Genomic DNA, 15,488 nt, shown 5'->3' with positions numbered 1-15,488 from the left:
AAATGTGCGCATCTCAAAAACTTTTGATCATAAACATTTTCATTGTTTTTTATAGCTGACCAATCAGTTAACCTGTTTATTTTGAATATTTGCGCATTTTTCCTCAGTATTTGACATTTTCTGAATACCTTTATTCAGTTTGTCATTTTCTAAAAGTTTATTATATGCTCCATTGTGTGGTCAAGCTTTCCACAAGCATCAAATTTGGTACTTCATATAGGAGGGTCTGCCTCTAGAGGGCGGGCATCATGAACACTCCTGTGTTTGTTGGTTAATTCCTCCACGTAAACTTCTGATTGTACTGTAAACATTGAACATGGCCGACGTCCGATTTTCCTGTCTAAAACTTTCACTCATTTTCATTCATATGACTCTGAAACTCCAGGAAACGATTGGGAAGAAAGGGTTATCTTGAAATATTGAGGTACTCGCCGATATTTTGCAAAATTAAATGAGAAAAAATGCAAGGAAAATGCCGACAGGCTTACACAATGACAGTTTTCAGACTCGGAGGCATATGATCATCTCTGCAGATTATGCAACAGGCCCAGATCACGTGAGGCCATGAGGGGATATCCACGCAACTCAGTACCTAACACTAGCGCTCACAGAGTGAGCAAACACAAAGTGAGTACCCCTAACGTCAGCTCAGTAGTCTGTAATAGATTGTAGTCAACTAAGAAACCTTGGAGAAAGGCTTAACACTGTGGCTATACCGCTAAGTCCCTTTTGATTTTTGTCATAGCTCAAAATCGTTCTCCCACACCTCAACCTGAGCCATGACACCCCCACCAGTTTATGATATGACCCATCACAATGGCATGCCGTCAACGGATCTTGACAGACGGAAGTCTTGACAGACGGAAGTTCTTGACAGCAGCATATTGGTTTTCAACTCTAATACCTTCTCTGTCTATAAATAGACACGAGAAGGTAATAAAATGACACAAGCATTTGACACATGACTCCAATAAGAGTTTATGGTAAAAAAAAAAAATATTTTTCATAGGTAATATATGGGACTTAAGGCAATATTTTGATACTGCTTAATTTTTAGCCTGCTGCACAGTGTTCCTGCACAGGTGCGGCACTAGTGCAACAGACAATTACTGTAACTCAACTGTAAGGCGACTTTTTCGCATGCAAATTAGCTGCTGCCGCACAGGCGCAAGAAATGATAAAAACAGTAACTGTGCGGCAGCTTTGTGCAGGAACTGTGCAGCAATATACGGCAGGTTGCGGCAGCTCTGCTGTAAGGCGATTTTTCTCATGCAAATTAGTTGCTGCCGCACAGGTGCAAGAAGCAATGAAAACAGTAACTGTGCGGTAGCTTTGTGCAGGAACTGTGCAACAATACAACAAGTTGCAGCGGCTTTGCTGGAAGGTGATTCTTTCGCATTATACACATTAGCTGCACCGAGCAAATATATAATGCAAGAGATGCTGAAAACAGTAACTGCAGTAACTTTGTGTTGGAAATGTGGAAGCCTGTGTTTGCACAATAGCCCTTTGAACTACAGAGTACATGAAAGACTGTGCAGGAACTTCACAGAAAATTGTGGCATCTTGCAGGACAGCTACCAGGAGTAGGTAAAATTTGCGGCAAATTATTTTGCATGTTACTGCAGATTTGCCGTAAACTACAAAATGCAAACTTTCCTTCATAAGTTGGCATAATTCCACAGCAGTCAGCTGTGGGATAAACTTTTACCAATTTCAGCAACAGTAAGAAAAAGAAATACATTATTAAATAGACGATAGATACTGAAAACCAAAGAAGCAACACAATTAAGTGACAGCAAAATTTCTTGTATTGAACCATAAGTTTCAACGTTTTTATCTTTTCCAACGATATAATACGTTCAGCTCAGATATGTACACAGAAGTTGTAAAATCGCTTGTGTAAACATGGCCAATGTTAGTGACACCATGACAGTGACACCGTTGAAAACCTGACAGACTGTGGAAAGCACAAGATGTGTTTTATCCAACTAAGCTCTGAAATACAAGTTTCACAAGAAAAAATGGTCAGCGCAAATAAAGTAATTGTTAAATAAAAAGACATAGAGAAAAAAAGATTAAATTCAAATTGTGGTACGATTTATTTTAAATGCCATGTTCATTTCATGCCACAAGTATCTTCAAGAGAATTTCTTTTGACTCGAGAAGTTTCATGTAACATTACATTACTGTCATAGGCTGCGATTTGGCTTTCTGTTCTCTGAATTTCTTGTCCCTTCCTCACTATGCATTCTGAAAAATACAAATCGTTCAGGGAAGAGTATAAGTCTTTACTGTTTGACCACACATTTAAACATCGCAATTTGATGAAAGACATCAATAATTATTTGAAAAGAGACAAACAAGTTGAAAACTTGAAGCAAAAAAATGCATATACATTTATGATTATTAAATTAATAATGATCAAATGTCAAACAGCGGACAGCTCGCCCTATGTTGTTTACATACCAACGGCGGCGACGGGCGACAATCTGCAAAAATCTCAGCACTTTACTGTAACTGTTGTGAAACGAAAGTGAATTCAGTATGAATCAGTACTCAACGAAAATTTATCTGTAGCTAAACATAGCAATGCAACGATTACAGAACATTATAGCGATGAACAGACGGACGGTACATTGACTTACCGGTACATTTGAGAATTGCTCGCAGAGGCTGGATGATTCGATCCCGGTTCCGGCTGCAGGTCTCTCCGAACCGTGTGTACATACTTAGAAAACATAGTGAGCATTTTTACTGCTGTTCGCGTTCACAAATTTTGAAACCCGTCTATCTCTGGTGCTGTACACACGTTTTTCCAACACTGTGATATCATTTGCCTGGCGATTCCATAGAAAGATCACGAAATTGTCCATTAGATAACTCCCTAACAACAAGTACACAGCCGATGGTATCAAAATCTAACTTCGCGCCGATCAAGCCCCATGACGTTAACGGAAGTGCGATCTATAAATCATTACGCGATTTATAATGTAGTCCCGTTTTTAAACGTTGGAATTGACTCTACATTATTCACCAATCCGTTATGTTTTATACTTGATAGAGCACCCATTTACAAGTATAATGAAACTGGTTATTTTCACCATAGAAAGACTCAAAATAGAGTAAAATTTCTTTCAACACGAAGATTCAATATCAATGCGCGAACTGAACTTGATGAACCGTGACCTCAGAGTGTAAACAGGTAAACATGTCGGCTGCAGCTCAGCGCTGGACGTTGGCGAAGCAGCGTATTGGATTTTCGTACAGCGGTCGGGATGGGGTGTGAAACACCCCAAAATTGTGCTCGGCAATTATCTAACGCTGAAAACATGGACAAAAGCATTGAATATCAATCCAGTCATAACAGAAAGCGAGATTTTGTTAGCGATGACAGGACACAGACTTTGCTTCCAGTGCTGGGCACTGTACGTACGTACCGTATACTGTATACACTGCTATAGCGTCTGAGCACGTCCACGGCCCTGCTTGGAGCCAAGGTACTAGTAGCGGGTCCTGCGACATTGAAGTTTATTTGTTTGTTTCTACAATGAAAAGTTCTCATCTGTCGATATTTTTAAGGTACAGATTGTAGTAACAAAAGTCTACGACGCGTCCTTACACAAGTTACAGACCATCATAGATTTCGTTCGAAACTGTTTCAGTGCATTTTGGTATCACTCGCAGAAAATACAGAGTTTAACTTGCAAGTCAGACAAGTCCCTGTTTTAAAAATTTGTTTTCCTAAAAATTCAGTTGTCGATTGAACCTTGATTTACCAAACCAGATCGTCGAAGGGGGTACTCATCTAATGATGTTACATGTCACTGCTGTAATACAGATGTACTCTTTATATCCATCATCCTGCAATGTTGTTGAGTTTAGGCCTGTGTCGCTTTCACCAGCTGAACTGTGCTTTAAAAGCTGTCCATTATCTAACAGTTTTTATAATTTAAAAGTTGGATTGTCTGTTATAAAAATAAATGAATGCAAAATATAAATGAAAGGTCAGTTTTGTTTTCTTGAATATGACTGGTCACGAAGTGCAATGGTACACTGTACTCCCGGTAATGAAATAGTCGGCAATGTGCCCATCATGTGTTGCTCCATATATTTGCAGCAATAACCAATAACAATCTGTACACGTAATTGTCATTTCTGGCACACAAGCTGCACACTTTGATGGCCTGCTGCACACAAGCTGCACACTTCAAGGTCTGTTGTACACAAGCTGTACACATTTTACATTTGCCGCACACAAGGTGTACAGTGTGGAGATTATTGCACAGAAGCTGCACAGTTTTGTCTCCTGCTGCACAGTTTCTGCTCAGATTAATACTGTGCAGAAACTGTGCAGCTAGCTGCATTTTCCTGCACAGCCTCTCTTGCACAGCTTTCCTGTGCAGCACTAGTGCAGCAACTCTACGGCAGAGCTGCCGCTAGTCTACAGCAGAGCTACCGCACAGTTTCATTTTCATAAGGGATGTCGCCTTTAAAATATACCTAAGTCAATTTTTTATAAATTTTTCCAAAATTTTGACAAAAATCTGTAGCCAATGAAATATGATGTCCATTCGGTTCAAAATTATCAAATAAATTACTGAAAAATTCATAAAACTTGGTAAAATGTTGCACTAAAATTTTGGTGGGAAAATTACAGAACTCAAAGGGTTAATGTGTTTTACAGTGTCAGTAAATCTCTGTATAAACAACAGGTAAATGTCACTGAATTTGACAGTCTTACTGGATGCATTACTTTTTATGGGGCTTGAACTCACAATATCTACAATACTAATTCACCTGGCCTAACAATTGACTTGCTAAAATCCCTCAAAATAGATGTTTCAATGAGTGGTCTGAAAAAAGTGCTATTGTGTTTGCAAAGAGTTTGAACTTTCAATTTTAGGCAGTAGTCCATTTGAACGACCAGTTTTCCATTTTGGTGATCAACAGTAAAAATTTGTAGTACAATGATCAGTTACATAATACACAGACAAACCAGGCATAAAACGTGCAATATAAAGTATACAGGTAAACCCAATAAACTGATGAGAATGAAACTAACAACAGCTTCACTAACTTTCCAATGTTAGACATCAGTGAAAACAGAAAGATTTCAATTATTTCCTAGTTGTGTGCGATGTGTGACATTAAATGTGAATTACTTGTTGGTTTCAGATACAAATGTACAACTATATTTTTACATTTATTGTCACCAAAATATATTGGAAGTCAACATTGTCCAAGTAAGTTGAGAGTTGTGATCAAAAACAGGAAACCACGGGTCACGTCAAATGATCACTGGAACGAGCAAATTTGTATAGTGATAAAGGTATATAGGAAGTCAAAACTGTTGTTTATTCTGTTTGTGTGGTGAAGTGACCTAATATCATCCTTACTTGCTCACCTTATTAATCCTGTGCACGAGTTGCACTTGGATGGCCCCCATGCTCTGATGATTAACTTCATCAATCAATGACCTGACAGCTGTGTGTATGTTGATATAACAGAATGATTAGAACTAGGACAACTACCGGAAACTGGAGTCTAGTAGGGTGCATCTTGCCATATGGCATGCTATTCCTCATCTGTCAATGTTTTGGTTTCCTCTATAAAATATTTGCCATAGTTGGTTTTCAAAGCTCTCTTACAAGGTATCCGGAGTTGGTATGGTCATTTGAAGTTAGAGACTAAAAGATTAGCTCCAAAAATACAAAGTAACCCCCTAGTTTGAACAAGGTATATTGTTTAGTTCATCCCTAGGAACCTGTATACCAAATATCAAAGCTATCAGGCATTCAAGTAGTTTTTGAGAAACAAAGCTAAGGCTAAGGCTCATTACGCATTCATGGTAACCTCTAGCTAGCTGTCAATATCTTTGAAAGGCTTTTGTTTTAAGCCTGCTTTGCATATGACATCGATGGAAGCAACCTGCCAATCACCCAAATAGTGAATAGATAATTGACTGTTAATTGACCCAATTAACACTACCCAGTATCAGTTTGTCTTGTCCATGGGGCTATATTCCGTTTCTACTCCGTATCTAGTCGAAAGTCACAGTGAAGCAAATAGCCTCGACTTTACAGTGCTACCTATTCCCTTACATTTCTTGTTTGAGCAATCGGCGATCTATCCAAATATATTACCATAAACTTTTTAACTACACATGAATCTTGAACAGGTCTACGTGCAATGATGTCTTCTCTGGAATAAAATGCCATAGGCAATGAAATGTGAAAGAGGCTCCCCACCTTACTATCAAAAAGTTTGTGTTGCGTTCGTATTCAGATATGTTTGATTTAGGATCATTAAATTGCAATCCGATTGTTTGTGTTACAATAATGTTTGTTTCGTTTCTCATTTGTGTACGGAACTTGAGGTTAATGTGTACAATAATGTGTTGTTTGTGTGGGGAAAGTTTATGGCGAGACACAGCCGGACCTATGGTGTTACAAACGTTGATAGAGCGGCCCTTTGACGCTTGTGTTTCGAAACCCAAGAGTGGTTTCTCATCAGTCGCAGTGTAGATTCTTTCCTCAGTTTGTGTTTGTGTGTTTGTGTTTTTTTATTGAGTGTTTTTTAAATGTTCTTGTTTGAGTAGTGAAGCAAGTATATCAATGTTCAGATCATGCTGTAAATCTGTTTGTCGATCTGGTTTGTTTGATGTTTCTTCCGTAAATTATGTTTTGATTAATGTGTCTTTAAAACTTTTGTTTCTTTTGTAAGCAGTTATTGATGATTTTTGGAATATATCCCTCAGTGTTGTGGCTTTTTTAAAGCTCTGCCCAGTGTTTCAAAAGACTTCCCGTGAGATCTTTCGTTTTAACATATGGGCTGTATGTTGTGCTGAAAATAAGTTTGTTCGTTGTTTCTTTTTGTGTTACTGTGCAGTTTGTTAGTGTATTTCGGATACTGTGGTCTATTTCCGCTGTTATTTTAGTGATTTTGTTTTTGTATTCTCTGTCGAGTAGTTTGCTTGTGAAGAATCCGTCTTTTTAGTAAAGTCAGTGTTGTTACAAGTGCAAGCATACCTGAGGATTTCGCCTTTGATGAAACTATAATGGTTGCTATCGGGTGACACGATCGTCTATGTAGAAATTAGGATATGTCTATTGGTTTAGTATGCGTTTACTGTTGAGAATGTTTCCTTTGTGGTATCTTGCACCTTTGAATATTACTACATCAAGGAATGTAATTTGAATCCTGTTTTGAGCATTCGAATGAAAACGTGAATGTCGGATGCATTGCATTGATTGCATGGATGAAATTTGTAAGTTTGTGTTCTGAGATAAATCGCGGAGATCTCATCTCTAAACCTTTTCCAAAAGTTGATGTTGTTGTGGTTGCTTGAAATTATTTTCTTTTCAAGTTTGTGAAAGTAATGTCGTCTATTTCCGGTACATTGAAATCCACCATAGGTGTCTTTGGTACGCGTATACGCGTATCATCCTGGCAACGTTAATCCACCTTAATCAACACCACTTATCACCGTCGGGAAGGTACTCCTCCCATAGCACAGACGATCCCAACCCTCGAAGCCCTGTGTCATTCGACATAGCATTGTTATTATAATTTCCTGCATAAAATTAACAGCTGAGTTAGCCGGTCAAATCGTCTTGGCAATTCCTGGCATGCAAAATTGCAAATTTCATCACAATGTCAACTTATCACATTAACTGTTTCAGGAACTTGTATATCAAATATCAAAACTGTATCAGAGGAGTAGTATTTAATAATCAATTGTTTTAACCGAAAATGGCAAAAATTGCCCTTAAATAGAAAATTGTAGATTTCATCATAATTTGGATACATCATATTTTGATCATGACTATGAACCTGTTAACCAAATATCAAAGCTACCCGGTATAGGGGACGCAAATTTTGCGAAGAATTTTTTAACCAAAATTGACAAAAATACAATTTGCATATTTCTACAAAATTTGAACAAATCTGAAATAGGTCATCCCATGGGACTTATATCCCAAATATCAATGCTGTCTGACCAACAGTTTTAAAAATCTTTTGACAAAAATGACAATAATTGCCCTAAAAACCATAAATTTGCATATTTAATCACAATTTGAACAAATATAAGTTAAGTCATCCCTAGGGAGCTGTATACTACGGTATAAATCACGGCTGTCTAACCAGCGGTTATGAAGAAGAAGATTTTTTACTAACCAGATATGAACTGAAAATGCTCACGTGTTTCATTATATATTGCATTTATGTGCAAGTTTGAACATTTGCTACATGTTTGCAACTTCATTGAAAGTGTTATGATCAACATAATGAATTTCACCACAGATCAATTCTAAAGGTCATTAAGTATTCAAATATGTAATTAGCTGAAATAAAAATAATTAATTTCTTTGAGTACTGTCATTGTATCACAATATAACTATAGGTAAGCGGACGAGTAAGAGGCGGTTTACGGAATTTAACGGTACAGTTTGCCAGTAAAACTCCGAGGCCCGCAGGGCCGAGGAGTTTTATGGCAAACTGTACCGTTAATTCCGTAAACCGCCGACAACGAGTTCGCTGACCGTGTTATACCACGAATTTGCCGAGTTTTAGAGCCTTGTTTGCACGCCGAATGTTTTTATTTGTAATTTTAGTGCAGTGCAAGTTGAAACTTTGGCAGGAAAACATTGACGCGTTTTGACACCTTGTTGAACGAAAGTATAAAAAACTAACCATGATTGGATAAAATAAAGTTGACATGTGTTGCTATAGTAGTGCGATGACGTGGTTGCGCACCTGGTTTGATTTGAATTGTATGAATTATGTTTGATTGATTGGTTGGTTGAATGAAGTGAAAAGGTGTTTGCAGATCGACGTTAGAGTCACGCTTTGCTCATTTGGGTCGAAAACTTTGAGCAGCATACACGATATTGCCGAGTCGCTCTACATATATCGATATGGCGGATGAAGTACAAATGAAAGCTGTATCCGGTGCACTTCAACTACCAAAGCCAAAGATGGAAAAGAAAAGTCCCCCTGTCACGCCAGTGCTAACGGCCACAATCGGAAGACCAAGCTACACAGCCACGTCAGAGAAAGGCGCAACAGAAACTGCAAGTACAAAAAAAAAATACGTGTAGATCCACAATGACCGTGGTACTGCGTGTGTGTTTGCCTGTAGCTAGATTTAACTTTACCAAAGGCGACTGAAACCTCTACATTCAGTGTTAATAACTGACTTTGAAGTCTTAAATTTCAGCTTCGAATGATCGTGATAACAATAACCTTAACACAGAAGTGATATTTGCAATCAATACCGTTATTTCACGGTGACCTGTAATTGGTTTTGAGATGTACAGTCGTGCAAAATTAATTCAGACCGGTGATTCTTTTAAAGTGTCTTTACTCTGTACTTGATGGTGAAATAAATTTCTTCTGGTATAATGTCTCGCATTTGTTTTTTTTACTCGTCGCCACGTGACTTTCTTTTGTTTAAAAAGTGTCCATTTTACAAGTTCTTTTGTTTAAAAGTGTCCGATTTACTAGTAAACCGGACAGTTTTTAACAAAAGAACTGTCCGATTTACTAGTAAATCGGACACTTTTAAACAAAAGAACTTGTAAATCGGACACTTTTTAAACAAAAGAAAGCCAGGTGGTATATAATTCGGTTATGGAAATTAGAGAGCATGGTTAGAACAATGGGCACGAGGCGGAGAGTGGTATAACATGTGTAATTGCCTTTGGTCAAGTCCTTCAAGCTATATATGCCAAACTGTGAAAGCTTATTAGCTATGCAAATTATGAATTAGCTGACATGAAAATGCGAAAATGACTTTCAATACTGTTATAACCTGGTAAAATGATCAATGCACACAGCATGTTTTGCCAACTTTTATCAAGTTAATCCCAGTATGTATCCCTAATTAGGAAAGTTCATTAAATATGCACATATTGGAATTGGCTGAAATAAAACTATCAAATGACTTTCAATTATGTTGTATCATATTATCTTTAATGTACAAAGCAAGTTTTGTCGACTTTGGTCGAGTCAATAGAGATAAACGTCCCTAATTAAGAAAGTTCATCAAATATGCAAATTATAAATTGGCTGATGCAAAATTCTTAACGAATTTCAATAACATGTATTATAGTATCTTAAATATTTCATCAACTTTGGTTGAGTCAATTCAGATATATATCCCTAATTACAAATGTTCATTACATATGCAAATAATGAATTGGCTGAAATAAAACTAGTTAATGACTTTCAATAATGTTATATCATAGTATCTTCAATGTACACTATGCCATCGTTTGGGCCAATCAGGTGGCCCACTTTTAGGTCCTTGGCAAACAAAAAGCTTCAGCAACACAGATTTCACATACTCAACTTTAACGCTTTGAGACAAAAAATTTCATCATTGGCCAAATTTCCCGCATTCGGAAAATGATCTTTGAACTCTTTGCTTGCAAATGGACCGCGTGCTTTTGATTTCTACTGTTGTTTTCAGGAGTTAGAGGCGATCTATAAGGGCGCAGTAGAGAGAAAGATATAGATTTACATTCCCACGGCTTCCAATCCTGGAAAAACCACTCCAATAAGCAATGAAGTCAACTAAAAATGACAACAGAGTTGAAATATGGGTTTCTAGCAATCTTAATAGTGGTCTTATGCCTTATGCGGGATATCTGACCGCAGGTGGGCCAAGATTGCATTATAAGCGTGCAAACCCCAACTCACTGCATGGACATCACATTTATGAAATTGAAGTCCAAAGTCAACTACGTCCATGTTAGAATGAGAGAGGTTTTCCATCACACAGAAGCATATCTCCACAAAGTTTGCACAGATACTGAGATAGCGTTGCACTGGCATTGGAATGGAATGGAAGGTACATGGAATGCGGGCAGTTTCCGTCGCTATGGGTAGGAAATGTATTGAACAAGACACACTTCCGGGTTTGCAAAAATAGCGTCAATGACACTGTAGCTCCCATCCTGGACTTTTTAGTGTTTGTTCTCTGGTAAGATATTTGAACATGTGTGAAAGGGATAAAGTGCATGAAGTGAAAATACTTAAATGAAATGTACTGGAGACAGTGAAATATGTTTAATGTAATTATTCAGAATATAAAATGGAAAAAATACACAATTAGATATATCGAATACTGTGATACAACCATTAACTCAACAAGTCATTTACAATGACATAGTCCCCACTTGTAATAGGAGTATTAGTCTTGATGGGGCAGGAAAATGTGGTCATTAAAGGCGGAGCCTCCCTTTAAAAGGGTGCCAACCTATGGCGGCATTCATTGTGTAAGTGGACACCAAACAGGCAACATGAGGGCACACGCTCCAGAAAATGCCACTTTTTAGTTTTCCCCAGCCGCAAAAACGCCGACAGACTGCCAAGCGGCCAGCCCGAAGCTGCTGCCGATCGAACTCTGTGGTTATATTCAAATTCTAACGTGACTGGAAGACGTTTTTTAAGGAAATTCGAATGTGTTGCTGGGGAATAAATGACCGTTGGCAATTTGAACCGACCGTCAATCAAACGGTTATATAAGCTCTATTTGCAGGATTAGCAAAAGGTGACAAAAGATTGAAATCAGTTTGTGTAATTAATGTAATAGAAATCAAACATCGTACTGGCCATGTGTTTGACTGGGAGGAGAACTCCACTAATGCGAGAACCTTGGATTGAAAAGTGCGGCTTTAAGAAGTATCACTGGAGTGTATATGTTGAGATCTATGGGCACATAGGTCTATGTTGTTGTTCCCAATTTGAAACACATGAGGCATGTCTAAGTTATGGTTCTAAATCGGGAAAAAAGATCAGACCTCTAGCAGTATTGGCCAGCCAAGAAATACATATGCGCATTATAAATGAGGTACAAGATGTGACATCTTAAGGTCTAATATCCTATCAAAATTGGAGGGTATAGAACTTGTGGTTACTGAAATATGCATATATATGTATAATCAAGGTCAAAGGTCATCGAGGTCACATGACATTTTGAAAAAAAAAATTATATTGCTAATTAATCCCTATATGCCAAAAAATCAGATCTCTAGCTCTATTCGCTTGCCCAGAATTAGATGTGTACATAATTAATGAGGTAAAGCGTGTGTTGTCATAAGGTCTCCCATCCTACTAAATACAAAGGACATAGCACTTGTGGTTACTTATTTATTGACATAAACATATATTTTAGGTAAAAGGTCATCGAGGTCACATGACATTTGGTCAAAAAATTTCTCTCCTATAGTTATCCCTATATACCAAAAATCAGACATCCAGCTCTATTGGCTCGCTCAGAATGAGATATGTGCATAATTATTGAGGTACAGTATGTGGCATCATAAGGTGTCCAATCATACCAAACATAAAGGGTGTAGCACTTGTGGTTACCGAGTTACGGAAAAATATGTATATTTGAGGTCAAAGGTCACCGAGGTCACGTGACATTTTGTCAAAAAAATTGTTTTGCTAAGTTATCCCTATATACCAAAAATCAGACCTCTAGCTCTATTGGCTCGCTCAAAATTAGATATGTGCATAATTAATGAGGTACAATATGTGGCGTCATAAGGTGTCCCATCATACCATACATGAAGGCTGTAGCACTTGTGGTTACTGAGTTATGGACAAGTATGTATATTTGAGGTCAAAGGTCACCGAGGTCACGTGACATTTTGTCAAAAAAATTGTATTGCTAAGTTATCCCTATATACCAAAAATCAGACCTCTAGCTCTATTGGATCGCTCAAAATTAGATATGCGCATAATTAATGAGGTACAATATGTGGCGTCATAAGGTGTCCCATCATACCATACATGAAGGCTGTAGCACTTGTTGTTACTGAGTTATGGACAAATATGTATATTTGAGGTCAAAGGTCACCGAGGTCACGTGACATTTTGTCAAAAAAATTGTTTTGCTAAGTTATCCCTATATACCAAAAATCAGACCTCTAGCTCTATTGGCTCGCTCAAAATTAGATATGCGCATAATTAATGAGGTACAATATGTGGCGTCATAAGGTGTCCCATCATACCATACATGAAGGCTGTAGCACTTGTGGTTACTGAGTTATGGACAAATATGTATATTCGAGATCAAAGGTCACCGAGGTCACGTGACATTTTGTCAAAAAAATTGTTTTGCTAAGTTATCCCTATATACCAAAAATCAGACCTCTAGCTCTATTTGCTCGCTCAAAATTAGATATGCGCATAATTAATGAGGTACAATATGAGGCGTCATAAGGTGTCCCATCATACCATACATGAAGGCTGTAGCACTTGTGGTTACTGAGTTATGGACAAATATGTATATTTGAGGTCAAAGGTCACCGAGGTCACGTGACATTTTGTCAAAAAAATTGTTTTGCTAAGTTATCCCTATATACCAAAATCAGACCTCTAGCTCTATTGGCTCGCTCAAAATTAGATATGCGCATAATTAATGAGGTACAATATGTGGCGTCATAAGGTGTCCCATCATACCATACATGAAGGCTGTAGCACTTGTGGTTACTGAGTTATGGACAAATATGTATATTCGAGGTCAAAGGTCACCGAGGTCACGTGACATTTTGTCAAAAAAATCTGCTAAGTTATCCTATATACCAAAAATCAGACCTCTAGCTCTATTGGCTCGCTCAAAATTAGATATGCGCATAATTAATGAGGTACAATATGTGGCGTCATAAGGTGTACCATCATACCATACATGAAGGCTGTAGCACTTGTGGTTACTGATTTATGGACAAATATGTATATTTGAGGTCAAAGGTCACCAAGGTCACGTGACATTTGTCAAAAAAATTGTTTTGCTAAGTTATCCCTATATACCAAAAATCAGACCTCTCAGCTCTATTGGCTCGCTCAAAATTAGATATGTGCATAATTAATGAGGTACAATATTGGCGTCATAAGCTGTCCCATCATACCATATATGAAGGGTGGTAGCACTTGTGGTTACTGAGTTATGGACAAATATGTATATTTGAGATCAAAGGTCATCAAGGTCACATGACATTTTGTCAAAATATCCGAGATATCTGCGTGAACGGATGGACTCACGGATGGACGAACAGACGGACATGACCCAATCTATAAGCTCACTGGACTTCATCCATGGGGACTAAAAATTGTGTCACTGCATCCTTTTTGCAATATGAATACGATGAGAAACTAAATTTTTATTTTTCGTGGCCTTATACATGGGGTCTATGGAGATCTGCCTTATACATGGGAGTCTATGGACGTGTAAACTAAAAATATGCAAATTTCACCACGATTTGCCCAAATTGGGAAAGGTCACTCCTATGCACTTCCATACCAAGTTTCAAATCAATCGGACTTGTGGTTTCAGAGCAGGAGCTTTTTGGACCAAAAATGGGAGAAAATTACAAAAAAATTCATGAAAAATAGCAAGTCCAAGATACTGACCCAAGATGTGCACAATCATTCATGTCAGCCCAAAGTACTTACATGCTAATTTTCATGTAATCTGCTCAGTGGTTATTGAGTTTTTTCAATTTTGACTGTTTTTACATTTTTTCACTTAATTTGCATATTTTTGGCAATGACAACTTCATTTGAACAAAATCTCATCTACAGCCCATCATCCATGTACACACCAAATATCAAGATGAAATGTACAGCGGTTTTGGAGTTTTTGATGTTGACGGACAGACATACAGACAGACATACAGACATACAGACACACAGACATACAGACATACAGACATACATACATACAGACATTTCCCTAGCCTATAAGAATAGCTTCCATTGCCATATACATATGGCTATGGGAGCTAAAAAAAACGAGGATCCCATTTACAGGGTGCTCAAATACCGGGGTATAACTATTTGCTGTGATACATAGCAGAGGCGTATATGTTTGTGATGCTGAGAATGACATCAGTAAATAAATGATGGGTTTTAAAAGTTGACGTGTTTTGCGACGAAACAGACTTCTGAAGGTAGCTCGCTTGGAGAACACGTCATTCCGACCATGTCAGCTTCAACCCCATGCAGTAATTCACACTGGTTTTGTTCAACCCCGGTACCCAAGTCACTTCGACCCGTCACACTTTTAACGTAATGTGACATTTTACTGAATATTTAACGCAACTTTGCTAGAGAGAATTGATGGTGTTTCTGTGATAGAACTGTTTGCTTCGAAACGATAATTTGGCCGCTGAATGTTTGCACCACGGCCTAGTGCCCACCATGTCCGCGGAGACGATTCAACATGTTCCACTACAAAGCCAAGACAAAAATTGACAAGCGACCTAGCGGCCGATATAGCTCTGCTGTGTTTATGTAGAGAATAACTTTTTTGACACATGTTGATAAAGAAGGTGGAAATCTTTGATAGCTTAATGCAGTGGCCAGAAAAAAGTGGCTAAAACAAGCTGCAAAAATACACAATTGAAGATTTCATCATACTTTGAATATATCACATCGGATCATCCCTAAGAACATGTCAACCAAAGCTATCT

General features: G+C 37.9%; 1 long non-coding RNA gene and 1 pseudogene across 1 annotated transcript; both read right to left on the bottom strand.

Annotated features, from left to right (window-relative positions):
• LOC139142502 (low-density lipoprotein receptor-related protein 6-like) overlaps positions 1-15,488 on the bottom strand; it is a 180,738-nt pseudogene that overhangs the window by 120,644 nt on the left and 44,606 nt on the right.
• On the bottom strand, positions 2,079-2,927 carry LOC139142476 (uncharacterized). The gene is made up of 2 exons (XR_011554406.1): positions 2,649-2,927; positions 2,079-2,253 (listed from the first exon to the last, which is right to left on the bottom strand). It is a non-coding gene; the product is annotated as an uncharacterized lncRNA (long non-coding RNA).

Source organism: Ptychodera flava, chromosome 1 (assembly GCF_041260155.1).
Source record: "Ptychodera flava strain L36383 chromosome 1, AS_Pfla_20210202, whole genome shotgun sequence".
NCBI classification, from domain to species: domain Eukaryota; kingdom Metazoa; phylum Hemichordata; class Enteropneusta; family Ptychoderidae; genus Ptychodera; species Ptychodera flava.
Note: the sequence above shows the minus strand (reverse complement) of the source record. Positions and strands in the feature narration are given on the sequence as shown.